Source organism: Hetaerina americana, unplaced genomic scaffold (genome assembly GCF_022747635.1).
Source record: "Hetaerina americana unplaced genomic scaffold, ioHetAmer1.1.p SCAF_4, whole genome shotgun sequence".
Taxonomy (NCBI): Eukaryota; Metazoa; Arthropoda; class Insecta; order Odonata; family Calopterygidae; genus Hetaerina; species Hetaerina americana.
Window position 1 is genome coordinate 45,880 of NW_027286985.1, and position 18,393 is coordinate 64,272.

Below are 18,393 nucleotides of genomic sequence, written 5' to 3' on the forward strand. Positions count from 1 at the left end.
GATTCATCGACAGTGAGATCAATTGGCACAGTTTCCCGGGAGCAGATGTGGACTCTGACCACTATCCTATCGAAGAAAAATGTAACCTTCTCCACACTCAGATGTCCTCTATCACAACGCAAAATATGAGCTGTGCTGTTTTGAAATTGATGGAGTATCGTAATAAATCGAACGTTGGTATAGGGATGGGCGCTGACCTGGATACGTGAATTTCCAAAAATGTGAATTCTTGGGTCTTAGTCCGAGGTGACCTATTCAAGGTAAGCTGCTTCGGAGTAAGATGGATAAATAGATAGTCGTCTCTTTTTGGGACGAAATTGAGAGATTGGGGAGAGATCGTGCTTCATTTTACCAAATCCAATCTTCGGCTTCATTTCGTGTACTAATATACCAAAAAATCTATTGAAATGGACCCTACGAAAAAAATTAAAATTTCTTGAAAAAGTTTTGGTCACTGAAGAACTCATGAAGATATTATGAGGTCGGTGCATTCTTCAATTAACCCTCATTGCCACTAAGTGAGACTCCTTAATTATGTCCCGAGAAAATTTAATTTAATTAATTTTGATAACATTGTCAGATGGCTGAATCGTCTATTCATGCGTGCATGTTTCCAAAATAAATGCTTTGGTATTAGGATGATTAAAGAGAAACAATTTCATCAATAGTTGATGAATGTGATTATGTTGGCATCAAAAGAGCACATTCCGAGTCTAATGATATTTCTGTTTGCAATTCCTAAAAATGCCAGATCTTCACGAATGGCGAAACTTCTCTCGCCCTTATCTAAATAAGAATAACTCACCAAAAAGAATAAGTGAGTAAGGGTAGCCTATCGAACCGATTGCTTAACTGTTCAATGAAAAATATCAACGTAGTTACGTTTAGTTTTTATACTAAATGAAATGCATTTTGTGATACCCTGGAACTCACATTTAAATACATTTTATAATTCCAAGAAACTGCGGGAGATATCGCGGCAGTAACTTTTAATGGAGTCATCCACTATACGCGCATTACATTGCAACAAATTCAGACTGTAAAAATCTTTCGCCTTGACCGGGATTCGAACCTGGCTCCCTCAATATCCAGCCGAGTGCGTTGGCTAGTTAAGCTAACATGGATTTAAATACGAGTGTGGCGAGTCTAAAATGACTTTAAGCTATCGTACGAAACCTATTAATGATACTTTCAACGTGCAAGCACGAATATGACTTCAATACATAACTTCCTCAAGGATGATATTTTGAAGACATTCCAAAAATATGCTAAAAATAGACCCTTATTGTTTTTTTATGCCGTATATCATAAGCGATTTCTCATAGATTAAAGTGACCAAACCGACCGCGTGACTACAAATATTGACATACTATGCATGATTGATGCTCACGCACCCCTCTGCCTTGCCTACCTTTTGATTGGCTTGCAGATATTTTAGGTTTCTTACGCCTTTTTTGGGTCTTAGGCACCCTTTTTTGGTCATGAACTTTGTTGAGTGTAGCTGGATGATACATGATCCAATTGCTTAATTCAGTTATGCCTTCAGTTACTCCATAATTATTAACGTGCCGTAAATAATCAAAATCAATGCTTTTTGCATTACCAGCTCCTATTAATGGACCAATATTTCCCCGCCAATTTCCCATCCACCAATTGTAGGTCCACGATCTTCACGAATGGCGAAACTTCTCTCGCCCTTATCTAAATAAGAATAACTCACCAAAATGAATAAGTGAGTAAGGGTAGCCTATCGAACCGATTGCTTAACTGCTCAATGAAAAATATCAACGTAGTTACGCTTATTTTTTATACTAAATGAAATGCATTTTGTGATACCCTGGAACTCACATTTAAATACATTTTATAATTCCGAGAAACTGCGGGAGATTGCTAGACTATCTCGACTATTTCTCCGTGCGTGTGACATATACGCACTGGTTGCTATGTGCTCATCACGCAAGTGCATTGACGCAATACATGGACAAATTGGAGAGAGTAAGTCTAATCGAAGCATCAAATCCTACGAATCAGTCGAATGGAGGAAGTTTGCTTTCGCTACTTAAAACTAGACTTTCCTACAACGGTTTCTTTGCGGAAATGGTCATTATCATTTCTGGTTACATCATTATTGCGTGAGAGGAATGATTTTAAGTGGTTTCTGGACGCCTTCATCAATTGAGTTTTCAATGCGACACCATCGCTTGAAATTGCCTCCCCGCTTCACTGAGGAGCACACGCTTCTCTCTAGGATCACCATGGAATGAGTGGGAATGAGAGCAAACGTCATTGACGCCAGGACGGCCCCTCGTAGTACGGTCGTCGTACACGCCAGCGCCCTTCCACCGCGTCGATGTCGTAGTCAATAAAAAGAGGGCGCGCATGCATTTTAGTCTGTTGGCCATGACTACCGGAACGTATTTTTGTCGCGGATCTGGTTTCCATTGGTTTCAGACTCGACGTCCATCCGAATTCTTTGACGCTTCCGGCAGTGTTACTTAAATGTCCGCCCGGATGGCTAGCGATCGAAATATGTGTAATTGAGGCGCGCGCGAATGGCAAAGGAGTTGGCTATTCACAATCCATCTGGACGGAGCCGCTGCGTTTGGATCACGTGGGCATGGGATGACAAACAATGTGTTGTTCGGATTCACGTCCAAGCCAGTCGCGTGTCCAGTTGTCTCGTGGAAGTCTTATGAATGGACAAGAGACAATGTAATTGCAAATGGCATTGTTTATTCACGGAGAGTTGAGACTCACAAAGGAAGAATTGAAAGTGATGTCTCATAAATGCGAAGGGAATCCACGTTTGTGAAAATATTGAAAGAACTCTTGATTGAACCATCTGATCGACGTAACTCTCATTTCTGGACGACACAACGCGAGTCTCCATTAATTAAAGCAAAGCTACCAACAGGAGAGAGAAAGAGAGAGGCCATCGACCCTCTTGAAATGACTTTGACGATCAATAATCAACGACGTCTAATTCGAGGCTCGTTTTTATTTTCAGGCCTCAGGGGGGACGACAGTTTTTCTCATTGGCTTTAATATGGAGTCGACCATGGTTATTGGACATGGCATTGACCAAATCCACATGAAGGTCACATAATAGTAGCATTTCTAATAGCAATCGAATGAAAAGACGCACGGGCTCATCACGATCTGAATGCCCATAGCATACTAATTCTTTTTGGATGTTCAACAAACCGAAGGTCTGTTTCCCTAAGCTACATCAGGCCCTTTGAAAACAGTTGCTGGGAAATTCCATGTTAAGCGTCATGAAACTGGTTTTTCCTGAAATGTATACGGGACAATTACTGAAATATTGATTTCCTCTGAGAATCTCCTGTAAGAGTTGGGACTTTAATTGAAGGATTTATTAGATTAGGCGGAGGGTCTCAAGACTGCAAAACAGTTAAGAGGGGCAATTTGGACATTGGGAGTGGCGATGGGCCAATGGTGCGGCGACGGAAGGATTCCCCGCTGGGGAGTGTCCCAATCGGAAGAACGAAACGCGTCTCCGTCCTGAACGCCGACCCACTCACTCATGTCCACTCCGCCAATCACTCGAACGACAGAGCGAACGACCTCTGTCGTGAGGAGTCCACGTCCGTTGCTACTGTTTGTTTTTGCCATTCCTCTGCCAGTGCCGGCCATCGACTAATTTTGCCTTCACCCTCTTGAACCAGTCCCTCCGAGCCCCTCCCCACCCACCCACCCCTCAGCGCGCACGCGAGTGACGTGCGATGGCGCTCGGCCTTGAGGCAAAACAGGAGAGCGGGAGGGATGCGAAGCGCTTCTTGACACCGCGCATATACGTACAAAGGGACGCTCTCCCGCCGCCGAGGCCTCAGTCCACTCTGGAAGTCCGCGAGGGTCGGTCGGCGTTCAACCGATTACCGTCGCATCCATTCATTCGCTGTCCGTACGAACGCGAGTCAATTACGAGGACGCCCCGCAAGTGCAGCGTCGCCCAGCCGGAGAGGGAAAACAAAGAGAGAATCATCATCCCCGTAACGAGTGCGGCCCCGCCCCCCGGAAGCTTTTGAAGGAGGAGGGCCGCAGCCTCTGTGATCCATACCCGCAGACGTGAGTGTTCATGTCCGTCAAAGTGGTCCTCTTCCCCTTAGGATACAACTGCCCTCACCGTTAGTATCGCCGTATGTTGAGTTTCGTAGTTCTGCGTTGGATTGAAGGATTGATTGGAGAATCCATATGCATAGTGACCATCCAGAGTTGTACGTTTCTCCCAGCGTTTATTGACCCGTCAAAGGCCGTCAATTGTAGAATTCAGTAGATTGCGTCGAAAACTATTGTTCCATTTATCGAATGACGTCATTTGCGTCGTCATATCTCCGACCCAGCAATGGTTTTTTGAGTTCTGGGGACAAGAAAAAGTCCCTCGGAGAGATATCGGGAGAATATGGGCGGATGTGGCAAAATTTCAAAGCCACATAACTTTCCAAGAAACTGCGGGAGATGCCGCGGCGGTAGTAACTTTTGACGGAGTCATCCGCTAATATGCATTTTTTACACTGTGAAATTGTTGCATTGTAACCACATAATTTCGATTGCCCATCGCGATTGCAGGTCGCGCCGTGTTTGTTTCTGAAACGGAGTCTGTTGTCGTGTAATCCAACGTGCTGACACCTGTGACATGTGCAGTTCTTAGTGAATAATTTTCCTCATTCTGCCGTACCTAAGATCAGTCTCATTCGTGATCATTTTGACTTTGATCTTTGACTTTTGATGAATTGAAGAGGCACATCTATTATACAATTTCATTACGTTTTGGTACAATCCGTCCGATAAAACGTATTTTCTTTTATGGCTGACCTGTGCTAGTCCTCTGGTGTTGGTGCCCATTGAAGGGATGCATCTCTATTCTCCATAATCAATTCAATATCAGCAGGAACATTGTCGATCAGGGTGCGCCGCTTCAATCTGGACAAATTTCAATTTAAATTTCCCGCCAGAAGGTAGTTCAAATGGATGTCGCAATTGGGGTTCTTGGAAGCTAAAGGCATCTTGTAAACAGTCAATCTCAAAATGGCAGAAATACTATGTACAAGTGCGGAGTACAATCGAAGAGCCGCTATTATCAAAAGTGTTCGCGCTGGGCGTTTCGAAATAGTTCGATTCTTCGGATATCCAAGTTGAACTATTTACGATATTGTGGCTAAGTATAATGCTCCGGATAAGTCCGGGGAGGGTTTTGCGGACCCGGAGAGGAAACCTCATTCGAGGAAACGCGTGTTTGTCCGGATTTAAGCGGCGCACCCTGTAGTTGCAGAAGTTGGGTGAACTGTTTGTTTGTTGGTCCGTTGTTGGAGATGCCAGAATTAAATGGGCAAAAGGAGATGGATTCGTGTTTTACTCTCTTATCATGGAGGAAATTGCAATTGATTTCCCCAGAGCCACCCATTAGTAGAGACTGTATTACGGATTCGATTCAATGATTCAAATATTTCAACGAGGAACACAGTAGTGATTGATTTCACTTTGGGGAGAGCGACAAGCATTGGTAATATAAACGTGTGCGCCTTTCAAATGTGCCTTTCTTGCTCCAACTTCCAAGTTTCGTTCTCCTGGGAATGAATCTGCCTGGGAAAGCGAATGAAGTCCTCCCGAGGATTCGATGTGCGGGGAATGGAACGAGCGCCTCGTCTCCCGGCCCCATTGCCCGGGCATGCCGGTCGCCGACGAGCTCGGACGCGGGTCGCTGACCAGCCTCCCACACACGAGTGTGCACGTTGTTGTTATTCCTCTGTCTTTTATTTAGTTTCGATTACGCTGTGAGGTTGTTATTCGAGGGAGTGATTAAAAAGAGGAGGGGGGAATTGTTGCAATCACCCACGGGCGACGCCATCGGGGGAAGGGTGGGGAAAAGCATACTCCCGCCTCCCACTTCAGTTTTATACTGATTCGATGCATTTCGGGAATGCTATTGTAATTCAATTACGGGTTGGGAGTGGGGCGATCGTCCAGCGGGGAACGCCATTGGGCACCATCACCCCTACGCCCAAACTGAGTGATTATCTGGGTGCAAGGGGGATCGAGATGGTGCCGGGGCTAACGTACTGGCCTCCCACCATGAGGGCGCGGGTTCAAATCCCGGCGGTGTTGAATATTTTTCAGAGGTATCTCGATCCCTACTTGAGGTGCTTTGTGGAGGGCACTTTGAGTGAGTACGCCGTCCGTCGGATGGGACGTTAAACTGCGGACCCCTTGGCGCCTTTCGTAAAGAGCAGGCTAATGCCGACGCCGGGTTTCTCTCCACCCTTCATCCTTTCCTATCCATCCCCTATGGCGCAAATGACCTTAGCTGTCGGTCGCCTCCCCTCAAAACTACTACTACTTATCTGGGTGCAAGATCGCCATGGGAAGTCGCAGATGGTGCAGTGAAAGAAATGGTCCCCCCTCCCCTACCCTGATCACTCACCGTTGGGTTTAGGACAGGATGAGACGGCTTCGTTGAAAAAAAATCTACCTATTACTATTACGATGATTAAAAAATTTTTTGTCTCTGAAAACTACTGCATCCTATGTCATTCTATTTTCATTAGGTTCTGAAAATTATTACATCCAGATGATGACCTTGGTGTGTGATACACATTTTGAGTCATTCAAAAAAGGTTTCGAAAACTCTCTTGCGTTATTCCGCATCTGTAATTGCCTCCTTAAGAGCATTCAAGGTCCTTGGTCGAACTTTGAAAACCTCAGCTTTGAGATATCTCCAAAGAAAAATATCACATGGGCTCAAATCCGGGGAGCGAGCGAGGGGGCAATGGAACATCCCCTCGTGAGGACATCAGGGGGTTGGGAAATTGTTCTTGCGGGATTGGGCGTGAACACGCCAGGGAGTGATTTTTATTTTCGCTCAAATCATATTCCCCAAGAATTTGGTCCATAGCATTCAATAGTTTCTAGCAGGCGTATCTACTAAAGTAAGTAGGGAAAGTAATGGAATCAGTGGAGCGCCTCCTCCCATTTCCCTTCCATCCCACGAGGTCACCAAGGTCGCTCTGTCCGTTCCCCGCCGGTCCGTCTTTCCGCCCGCCCCGACGAGTCGTCATTGCGACCGCAGACGTTTCGCAAGGCTGTAAAATGTGTAACTTACGTCCCACGAAACTCAAGCATGGGGTATCGTGAATGCAAGCGACTTCCTCACCGTGAAGTTTTCTGTGGAATCGGGGAGGTGAATAAAGTGGGCCACGGCGAACCCTCGACCACTTTTCGTTTCGAAGGTCAAGAGAATTTTGATTTCTTATCGTATGAGCGCCACAAGGTAATGATTGGGCGAACTGGAGCAATTTGAGAAGATTATGTCTCCTGGACCACGGGTGGAGCCCGGCTGGGTCGGTCGAGGCTTCGAACGCCTCGGAAAAAATGGTTTTCGGCAAAAGTTTGAATCCGCATTGATTAAAGGATTGAGGGAAGCGGATTTTTCTCATAAACGACATGAAAGTCACGAACGATTCGATGACAAATCCACTGCACGCAAATCTCAACGCAGTAACTCCACGGTCTAATTAGAGAATTTGCTTTGGATACGGATACGTTTAAAGAATCAGATAGGGAGCCCCTTCATTCAAGAAGAGAGCAGGTAAGATCGCCTTCTTCGCACTCGTTTGCAGTGACTTAGCACCGAGAGTGGAATTCAAAGACTTCCTATGTATGAGCCGCCAGAACGAAGGGGGAACTCGAGGTTGACCTTTGCTTACCTTCGCTTTCTTCGTGTAGACTTCCTTCGAAAAAGAGAGCTTTAAGACTATCGCATAGATTTCATTCCTTCGTTCTCACCTGTGTCTTTTTAAAGGTTCGCTTCTTAGGAGCGATTCTCGGTGTGGGTCCAAGACTATCAGGAAAGTGTGGGGCACCTGACTTCTAGACCGAGTGAATTCTTAAGGGTACGCATAAAATTGAAAGATTCGACCACGAGGATGAAACGCGAGAGAGAGAGAGAGAGAGAGGCACCGTCACGGACTGTTTCCAGCACTCTTTCTTTGATCGCATGATAGGACGCAACTACAAGGTGGGATAGAATGAACTCGATGGTTTGACGGCTTAGTTGTAAAAAAATCTACCTATTAATAATACGATGATTAAAAAATGTTTTGTCTCTGAAAACTACTGCATCCTATGTCATTCTATTTTCATTAGGTTCTGAAAATTATTACATCCAGATGATGACCTTGGTGAGTGATACACATTTTGAGTCATTCGAAAACTCACTTGCGTTATTCCGCATCTGTAATTTCCTCCTTAAGAGCATCCAAGGTCCTTGGTCGAACTTTGCAAACCTCAGCTTTGAGATATCTCTAAAGAAAAATATCACATGGGCTCAAATCCGGGGAGCGAGCGAGGGGGCAATGGAACATCCCCTCGTGAGGACATCAGGGGGTTGGGAGATTGTTCTTGCGGGATTGGGCGTGAACGACGGGCGGTATAAGCCATCAAGGCTTCTGTGTCCCATTCCTCGCCATACTCTTCCATTTTGGGACGTAAAAAGTTCTCCAGCATCTCGCGATAGCGCACAAAGATCACAGTGGCAGTTGAACCTCCAGATTAAAAAAAGTAAGGCCCAATAATGCCTATGGAGGACACAGCGCACCAAACTCTCACTTTGGGGCTATGGAAAGGTCTTGGGTGAAGTTTGCAAGGGTCTCCCAGTAACGAAAGTGTTGCTTCTTTACTGAGCCGGAGTGGTGAAAATGCGCTTTATCGCGAGACCACAGCGCCCTCGGCGTCGCCACGACACTATCATTGTTCTCAAGGAACGTTTCCACGACTAAGTCTCAATGCTCACCAGACCACTGCATGGTGACTACTGAAATTGAATTCTCGTTTTTCAGCTAACGCCACTACTCCCACTCCACTAATTCATCTGCGCGCTCTTCAGTATTTTTTTAAACTAGGGAGTGTGTTCTGACTCATCCAGTATTAGGTAAGGTGTGCACCCACCTGTCATACCAACTCTCGGGCTGTGATTACTTTTAGTTTTATTACCATATATTTCGTAGACTCAGTCATTTTAACCTACTTCGGATATGCGATTTTTTGCCTTGGGAGATTCCTCCAAGAGGAGTTAGAAAGGTAACGGTTGAAACTTCAATTGCCCTCTGTCCCAGCACCCCCCCCCTCCCACCCCAACCCACCCCCCCAACCCACCCCCAAACCCTCCCTTTGGTGTGGACGCACCACCGTTCGTTCATTTTCTCAATGATTAGTGTTCTTTCCGAGGGTCGAGAAAATCCATTCTGCCGTTGATATTGCCAACTTTCATATTATCTAATTCCAATGAGAAATTGCCTCGATGAATCAACTTTAATTTAGAATTAAGAGTGATGTTTGATATGAAAGGAAAAGGAAGCAGAAAATTGCGCATTCGTATTTATTGAAAGCGTTTTTTTTCGCTGCGGCGAATTTTCGTGTTTCAATAAATATTCATGTGGAATGTTCGTCATTTTCCTGGTCCGTTCTTCATCAAAGAATTCCGCTATAGACGTTCAACTTTATCAAGAGGAATGTTTATCAACGTGTACGAGTCTTATGGTGTTGGCATAAATATGGCGCTTGCTTGCAGATAATGGCCTCGCCTCTCCTTCTCTTATCCCTCGAGGAACATATCCCACGTCCGCTTCCCTTTCCTTTTGAAAGCCTCTCATATTTAAGTTTTTCTTGAGAGATGCTTGAAGGCTGGGACTTAGGGAAAGGATGGCTTTCACAGGAAGTTAGTACTGAGTGCGTCAATCAGACGAGTATGTCCGATCAGTAACGTTGCAGAATAATGGCTAAAATCTTCGTTATCACTTGCTCGAACACTATCTATATAGCGTAGAGTATTAATATTTTCAATCACTCGAGAACTGCTCCTAGCGACACGCTCCCTTATTTCAGAGTACAACACTTTTTAAAGTCGGAGACCAATTAAACCGTTAAAAACTTCCAGTAAATAAAACAATTTTTTACATTTCATAAACGCTAGAATGTACGTATATAAAAATATGTGTTCGTGAGTGTTTTATTTTTTGTGATACGCCTCAAAATAAATTTCCTTATAAATAATACATTTATTTCCTTTAAAATAATTTAAAAACTTTCTCGTAATCATTGTTGGCAGAATCTAATGCTGCCAAAATCATTCGAGGAATTGTTACTTGATTTGATGAAAAAAGCAAGAAGTATAACAATTTCAAATCAAAAGCAAAAAAAAATGTTTTCAACTTTAAAGCCGACCAAATTAGTAATATGCTCTTACCGTGAGTGGAAAATATTTCCAGCCCTTATCAGAGTGAAGCTTAAAGTGCAACGGAAGCCTCCAAGGCAAGCTGACCAAGTTACGGTGGCAAAATTGAAAATCCAGCCCTTGAGGTGCGCGAAGCCCCTGTCACGGACGTTGCGAACTGACCTACCGTTATTCGCAAAAATGCCTACGCCTGCGCAAATAATTAGACTTTGCTGTTCTCCTTTACTTAATGAATCCAAGCGAAGCAATAGAAATTGCTTGGCAATAAAAATATCATGATGAAATTAAACAAGGATTAATGTTTCGGCCATAGCCTCTGTCCAGCATGCATCTGTCCATTCTAATGCAATCGCAATCTTTTGAAAGGAATAGTCATGGTATACTGTGAAATCTTCAATGAATGCCTAAACAGTCAGTGAATGTGATAGACATGCTGTAAATGTAGGCATCATAACAGGAGTGTATGAGCATCGAGGATGCGTATAAAAGTTGGAGGCACTGAAAGATCTGTTATTTGAAGTTGAAATGAGTCCACACTCCTCGTGCATGGGCGGATCAAATCAAACCCGCGCCGTTCGCCGATTCCTCTGGAAATTAATGGGATTACTCCGCACAAGATCCCTTCAGATTCACTGGTGACTCTTGGCATAAAATGCAATGCGGAGAAGATCCAACTCTGAGGTCATTTCAATCGTTTACAAAAACCTCAGAAATATAGAAAGTTTTGGATACAGCATTCGTTTTTTACGTGTTTTGCTCCGAAAACAATCAGGTAATGGAATAGATGTCACCCAAGAAGTTAAGTCACTGAATTTGGTGTTTCCTAGAACGTCGGCAGCTGAATAATAAAGTTGGAAACTGTTTCGTGCTTGGTTGCTGAAAAAGCCACATTAGTTAGACGCCGAAAAACTTCAGAGCAGGTAGTTAGTAAATAGGAATTTTAAAGTAAATACGTCGAAGTGGGTGTAACCATCAAATTATTCTTTGAATATCATTTTTCTCTGTTGAAAAACGCTGCATTAAATATGGTATTTGAATTTTTGCGCATTTAATAAAATATTAGAGTGTAGTAATTAACTCTCATGTTACGATATCTTATTTATGTATATATTCATGCATACATACATACATATACAGATAGCACAGCAACGGTTGAACCGCTACCTTCTTAACATTGGCGGAGCCCTTTAGGTTGACCACCGAAACGCCATGGTGAATGAATGATGATCATTTGATACCATACCCAACTTCCATAGTACTGATCACGAGTACATTTACATGATAAATGTCCATTCAAATAAGTGCTTTGCTATTTTACTGAACCGGATAGCTGTGTCTCTCGGTTGCTTGTGTTCTCATGTTTATATTATTTGCCTCAAAAAATGTTAGTCCCTGCATACAGATTTTATCGCGCCGAGGGCAATTAAGAGATCATACGCCAAATCTTCGAGTTTTTTTGGCGAAATATTAAATGAGCATGGTTGTACACGTAATCAAATGTATTGATATAATTTTAAAAAATTGCTTGCGTGAAATAGCTCAAGTAAAATTGTTCGTCTTTAACTTTCATTTCATAGTTGACCAACTGTTGACCCAACGCATCCGGTTCAGGTTTGATCGCATTTTCTCTGTGAATAATAAACCATAGCCACAAAATAAAAATAAGGACTCAAAAAACCAATAAGAAAAAATACTCTTTTTTAAATAGAACTATTATTGATTGGAACCAGCTGCCTGGAGGTTTGTTTGAGCCCTTTCCATCCAATTTTAGAAGTTTTAAGTTGAAATGTAAAGTAGCCACTGGGTAATAAACTTCACTGTAGTTTTGAAAATATTGTTTGTATGTGATGTGGACGACATTTTGTATGTGGTGTGGAAGTTTGTTTGTATGTGATGTGGAAGTGTCATTATGTAAAAATATTTTGTCTCTTATCTGTTTTTGTAGTGCGAGTATGTAATTTTCGTTGTTAGCAGTTATCTTTGACCTAACCTGACCGTTGCCACCAGGAAATTTGCCTAATTGCAACGTAATTGTGTAAATAATAATAAATAATAATGAAATTTGTTTCCAAATGGCTTTCATAGGTTTTTATCCTTAAAACTGGTATTGAACGCAGGAATAGGCTCTTATAGGTATGATAAAATTTAATATATTTATCAATCTTAAATACCTAAAATAAACTTTACCCCAAACTTTGTCTATTGTTCCGAGAGCGGAAAATTTTAAGAATTTTAATAAATTCGCCCCATACTTACAAATGCTGCAGGAAGCTCGTATGGCATGCTTAGCGCACTGGTTTAAGCTTAAGTACTGTGGTGCACGTATGGCTATTTCAAAAATAGTCGCTTTAATCGTCATAATTGTATAACGTAACTCCTCCACCAATTTCGAATCATTTTGTCGTATGCACTGGACGTAGCTGTTGCCTGGCACGGACTTCCCTATATTGTCCAGAGACTTGCGTTCTTGCAGATGCGTTCGTCGTCTCTGATGCGAATGGCGGGGTCATTAAAGTTGATGCCATTCGTATGCTTTCCTCACGGCACTCTCCTCCCCTCCACACCGCGGGGGTGTGGATTCCGGAGTCTGTTTTGATTCACGAGCGGTTAGTCGGCAGAAGGTCGGGGCGAAGACACGGTGAGGCAGTCGCACGTTGAGATAGTCGCATACGTGAGCAGTAAAAAAAAAACAAACAGCGTAATGCGCTTCTGCGATATGTCCACGCCCGCTGGTTTCATGGCGGGCTGGTTTCGATGGAACCTCTTTCTTTCGAATTCTTCAACAGCTCTAAAAATAAAATTAAATGCCCACTTACATCCCGTGGATTAGCGTGTTATAATATCCAAAAGTCTTTAGGCATACACGGGCGCGCTGAGAATCGGAGAAAAATGAACATTTTCGTCGGGTTGGCATGCACTGACTGGAAGGCACTCCGTTCTTAGAGAGCTATGAAAATATCTGAGACATAAGTGTCGGCCTACCATGGAATGCCAGCATAAATACCGTTTAACGCGATGCTTACTTCATTCATATAATTCAATCAATAATGAAATCATGATGTTCAATGTTGGATGCGAACTTTGTGCAAAGTCTCAGATGAACCTCCTTCGAATAACTCTCGTTTCGACTCCCCATTTTTGTGTAAGTGCAAAGGATTTTGTTTAATGTTTTCGTCGACGCGTGTTGATTAAAAAATAACGCTTATTCCAGGGTAAAAATCAGTATTCTCTTGAAACATCCATGCTCATGTGTGATTGGTTGTTGGTTTCATGTGTACACAAGATCGTTTGAAAACTATAATTTAAAAAATATTTGAATGTAATGGAATTTGCTAAAAGAACATACACGCTTTCTCATCTTTCTCTGGAAGATATGAGCTTTAATTCCCGATAGTTTTTATTGCTTTAATGTGAAGTGGCAACTTGATTAAAATAAATTCAGGACATGGTTCAGACGATTGCCAGTTTTTTGTTAATGCTTGTTTGTTTCGGTCAAGATAGTTCCTAGCTGCCAAAGATCCATTATACGATTTCCACGATTGATTAAAGCAAAGGAATAAAAGTTTTTGGATCAACTTCTCACCTTGTGATGAAACACAATTTGACATTGATTTACATCTATCTACATATCTTCACAATACCCTGCAAGCAACCGCGAAGGAGTGTGGCATAGGGTGTATCCACACCAGGCATGCAAAGGAAAATAACCAAGTCACCAATTGAACCAATTTTTTCCAACTAATTGAAAGTTTTCTTTACTCCTCAAGCATCTAAAGCTTCCTCAGCAACCGCGAGTTAATATCCGCAATATGACGAGAATTTGACAAGTTATCTTGGCCAAAATTGGTAATATTGTTGATCAGGAGTAATATAAACACAGTACCACACAGGTTGGTTATGATACTTGGATGACAGTACTATTTACTTTTATAACAGGTATATATGTTATGAGAAGCACTTTTGCTGCACGAAAGTGATTGAAAAGACTGATCATCTCGCTATAGTTTCAAGTTTTCGTCCTGGAATCTCTTTAAGCCGACAGACTCGCAGTGTATCCGACTTTCGCTTCGTGAGCGATGGTCTTCTCTTGACGTCATGTGGTCGTTGAAATTCGGACTCAGCAGGGATGGTTGAAATCTTGCGAATGCAGAAAGTGGTGAAATTTTAGAACCAATTGTGCTTCTTAATGCTTCGTGGCATAAATTGAGATGTCCCTACGAAGTGATGGAAAAGTATTCCCGGGCAGAGATTAAAGAAAAGATGAGCGGAAAGTGTTGCAGCTCCACAAACTCAGTGGTCGAGGCAAGAGCGACTGGAGCGTTCGAGTCGCGGAGAAGAATGGAGAAAAAATAAAATGGACTGGATGGAGAACAAAAGAAGTGACAGTCGTGGTAGGCGAGGGGGGAGAGAGAGAGAGAGAGAGGTTTCGGTAGGCAGGTGAAGGGACTGCTGAGTATTTGAGAGACAACGGAACGTTGAATGGCATGGCAAAGGGGAGGAGGATGTTTGGCAAGCGAGGTAGAGCGAGTGAATAATGGGCATTTTGAATTGCAGGAAGGGAGGTGGAAAGTCGGTGAGCTGATGAAACAAATACTTTATTTCAATATGAAGTTTAAGGTTGTTTAGTGCCGTGCAAAGCGGGCCTTAGAAGTATTACAATACTAATTTACTGGGTCCTTAAAAAACTACTCCATCCAGTGATCGACCGTTATGTACATGGATTTCATATGTCCCGGTCAAGAGAACTTTTTTGCGCTGGTGATCTGCTCGATTTCACCTTCCCATGTGTTCATCCTACTTATCTCTTTGCCATGCCATCACCATGGTTCTTTTTTATGCGTCGAAATCAATGTTCATGCAGTCACTTATTTTTCTCCTTATCGATCGAGCCATTTACTATTCGCAGACGTGTAAAATGCACTAAGGCCATGTCCATACGCATTGAAGATTCTCATTACTGGAATCTTCGCTAGATGATTTCTTTACTAAGATTCGGCTCAAAAGTTTAGTTTGGAATAAGATATTTTTATATGTCATTCCAAACCAGTTTTAAAAGAATTTTCGCGATTCCCCAATTCTCCTCGAATCGGTTCTCCGGGAAGCATAATTTTTATTCGTCCTGGTCAGATTTTTCGCGTCAGCATCTGTAGTTCTTAAAATGGCGTGCATTTCCTTTCCTATTACCGAGTGCAGTTAATTGCCACGAGCGACGGTACGTTTTTGTACGGCGCCCCTCTGGATCCACCGACGGACACTTTGATCGCTCCCACCCGCAGGGAAGGTCGCACCCGAGCGCGAAGGAAGCGCCTTCGGCCCAGACTGCCCTTAAAGAAACACGTCTTGTTTTCCGCTGTTCCCTCGCATCCGATTGGTGGGAGGCCAAAGTGCGCCATTGGGCAAAACGAGAGAATGAAGAAGCAACGGAGGAAGGTGACCACCACGGTGAAGGCGAAACGATCGTCAGATTAAATTTACCGGGAACCTGGTGCTTCTGATTGGAGTGCATACTCAGCATGCCAAGGCGGTAGCGAACATGAGCCATCCTTCCTTGGTACGTAATAGGTATAGTCACAAACAGAATAGGTAATTACGATCGCGTACTGGTCGAGAACCAAAAGTTGAACGGCTCCTCTTTTTCTATTGCATGAAAACTTTTGTGAAAATGTATTGTATGGAACCAGGACTCGATCGAGTGACCTTCCAGATATAGTTTAATTACGAAGTGGCTTTAGTCGTTTTTTTCGTGGAAATAATCCTTTTTGATTAATGTTTGTGTCCTGAGATTCTCCAAAAGAGATTATTTGCCGTACTTAAATGCCTCCCTTACCGATAGTTCGTCGTCCCGTAACCAGTCCGAGCAATGCCTTTTCTTAATGTATAAATAGCCTCTTCATAATGTATAAATAATTGAGCAGTAGAATAATGAAAACGACTCTCGTTATAAGCATCAATGTTTGGTGGGTAATTAGTGCAACATCTTGGTTTGTCCAGAGTATATGCTAATAAAATAAGCGGAGAATGTAATACTCGCACGATATCATTTGTGCGAAATCATATTTCCTCATCGTCTCTTATGCATAAGACCGTCTCGTCTTTTAAAAGTTTTCAAGTTTTCGTCTTTTCAAGTTTACCGCAGGGCTTGTTGTGTACTCTATTTCAGAGCTTCGTATTCTTTCCCTGGAAAAATGAGGAACGTATTTACCATTTTGGTTTCTGCATAATTGGCGTTGTGTTCTTAACCCTAAACTTTATAAACTGACTTCAGTCTTTTAAAGCTTGCTTTTCTTACAAAATACATCGCAAAGTAAATTCAAAATAAAAAATAAAGTGTGTCGAAATATATTGTAAAACGATTTCAAATAACTTCTCACATTGCAAAAATGCAAGTTAGAAATGAACTTTATTCGGGATATATTAACTATAATGGAATTAGAAATACACGTAGAACGAAATGTGAAATTGAACCTAAAAGGGTCGGTGGGTCCGAGAGTGCGTATTTACAAACGCCAAGATGACGAATCAGCGGAAAGGAAATGAGTCTAAGTGACTTGTTTGCACGATTGAAAGTCGGTTAAGGAAAAAGAGATTAAAATGGAAAGGTCGATGGGAAGGTCAGGGTGGTCGCTAGCATTAAGGTATCGCAAGAAGGATGAAAAGGCGTGGCACATAATGATATGACCCCGAAGTTGCCGGGGCTAACCCAGATTTGTATTAGGTCACTGTCTGTCGCGGGTCCAGAGATCCTCGAGTGATCCGGTAAGAGGGGGAGGGAGGGAGGGAGACTTCTCATATACCAAAGATAACAAAAGATGATGAGAAAATGAAATGATAATAACTAAATGAACACCTTTTTCTCCTGCAAAGAAAGCTGAAAATTATTTTTTAAATAAAACTATTTTAGAGCTCGCATCCTGCAGCCGATAACTTGTACCTCGGAGAAACAGAGTTTATCAAAAGAGGTGTCGGGCATGAAAGGAACATCAATCAGATGAAATACCCTAGGCCAATATCTATATTAAAGAAAATCAACACCTAATTTCCGTGATCGCTACTGTTTTAGCACTTCTTCACTGCTGCCGTAGATGGTCACCCTTTCTTCCAAAAATATTGATATACGTAAAATATCGCTTAAACATGCGCTTCGAATACACGTAGTCGTCAGTTTTTATTTCATTTAGATATTGGCATGGGATATTTATTCTTCTGACAACTCTCAGCGTTTCTCAAGAATACCCTTTACGTGCCAGCAAAATTTTTAAATTATCAACATATTTTATCTGGACCCGGAAGTGAATCGAACCAGAGGCCTCCAAGAGATCGTACCTAGACACACTTAGTCTAGGAGGCGATTTTGGCTTTTGGCTTTGCTCTTTGCAATTCGTAGCTTGAGCAAATGCTTCCACCGACGTTGATGAAGCGATGACCTCACGTTGGCTCTAGGATTGATGATGGCCCAAGCAAATCAAGTAATGAAGTCTGGCAGACATGGAAAACGACAAGTCGCCCCCGTTCGCTCACTAGCCTTCGCAGTTCAGAAATGGCTCATTGTTCTTACAATAAATCGCGACATAAGTAAGAGTAACAGAGAGGAAATGACGAAAATAACTTGTTAATGGACTTGATTAAATATTTTTTCCATCGAAGTGTCTGAATGTAGATATTTTTATTTGAAGGTGATATAAATTTAGTGAGGAAAAATCATGAGCAAAGGGGATTAGAACGTTCAACACTAAAAGGCTTATTACTTCAACTTTTGCTGTTTTAACTTAAAGATAGTCATTGAGTAATATTTGGACCTTAGCATCAATCGTGGACGAATATTCTTAATTTTTTACGTTAAAGTTTTATTGCTAAATAAATGAGCGGTCCGAGTTCAAATTTATTATACGCCCTCTCCAAACCGAAGCATACGACATGCATTCAGAATTTTTTAAAATTTTGTATGGTATGATCGCGTGCAGCGTATTGGAGCTAGATTTGTAATACGTTGTGGTGATAAACTTAGTGGCGTGTCCAAAATATTAGAGCAGCTAGGCGGGAAACCACTCAATAGAGCGAAGGTCAAATTACATATGAAATCATTTGCATAAATTAGAAGGGCGTCCCTTAGCAGTGATGTTGAAACTGTATTATTATTCCAATCGTAC

At 42.4% G+C, this 18,393-nt stretch overlaps 1 protein-coding gene across 1 annotated transcript in view; it reads left to right on the top strand.

Moving 5' to 3' along the window:
* Positions 1 to 3,871: 3,871 nt before the first annotated feature.
* Positions 3,872 to 18,393, top strand: part of LOC139692397 (probable G-protein coupled receptor Mth-like 3) — a 47,600-nt gene continuing 33,078 nt past the window's right edge. The window contains exon 1 of the mRNA XM_071590564.1: positions 3,872 to 4,086. The gene's annotated coding sequence lies outside the window, so the exon portion shown is untranslated. The remainder of the gene's footprint in view (positions 4,087 to 18,393) is intronic.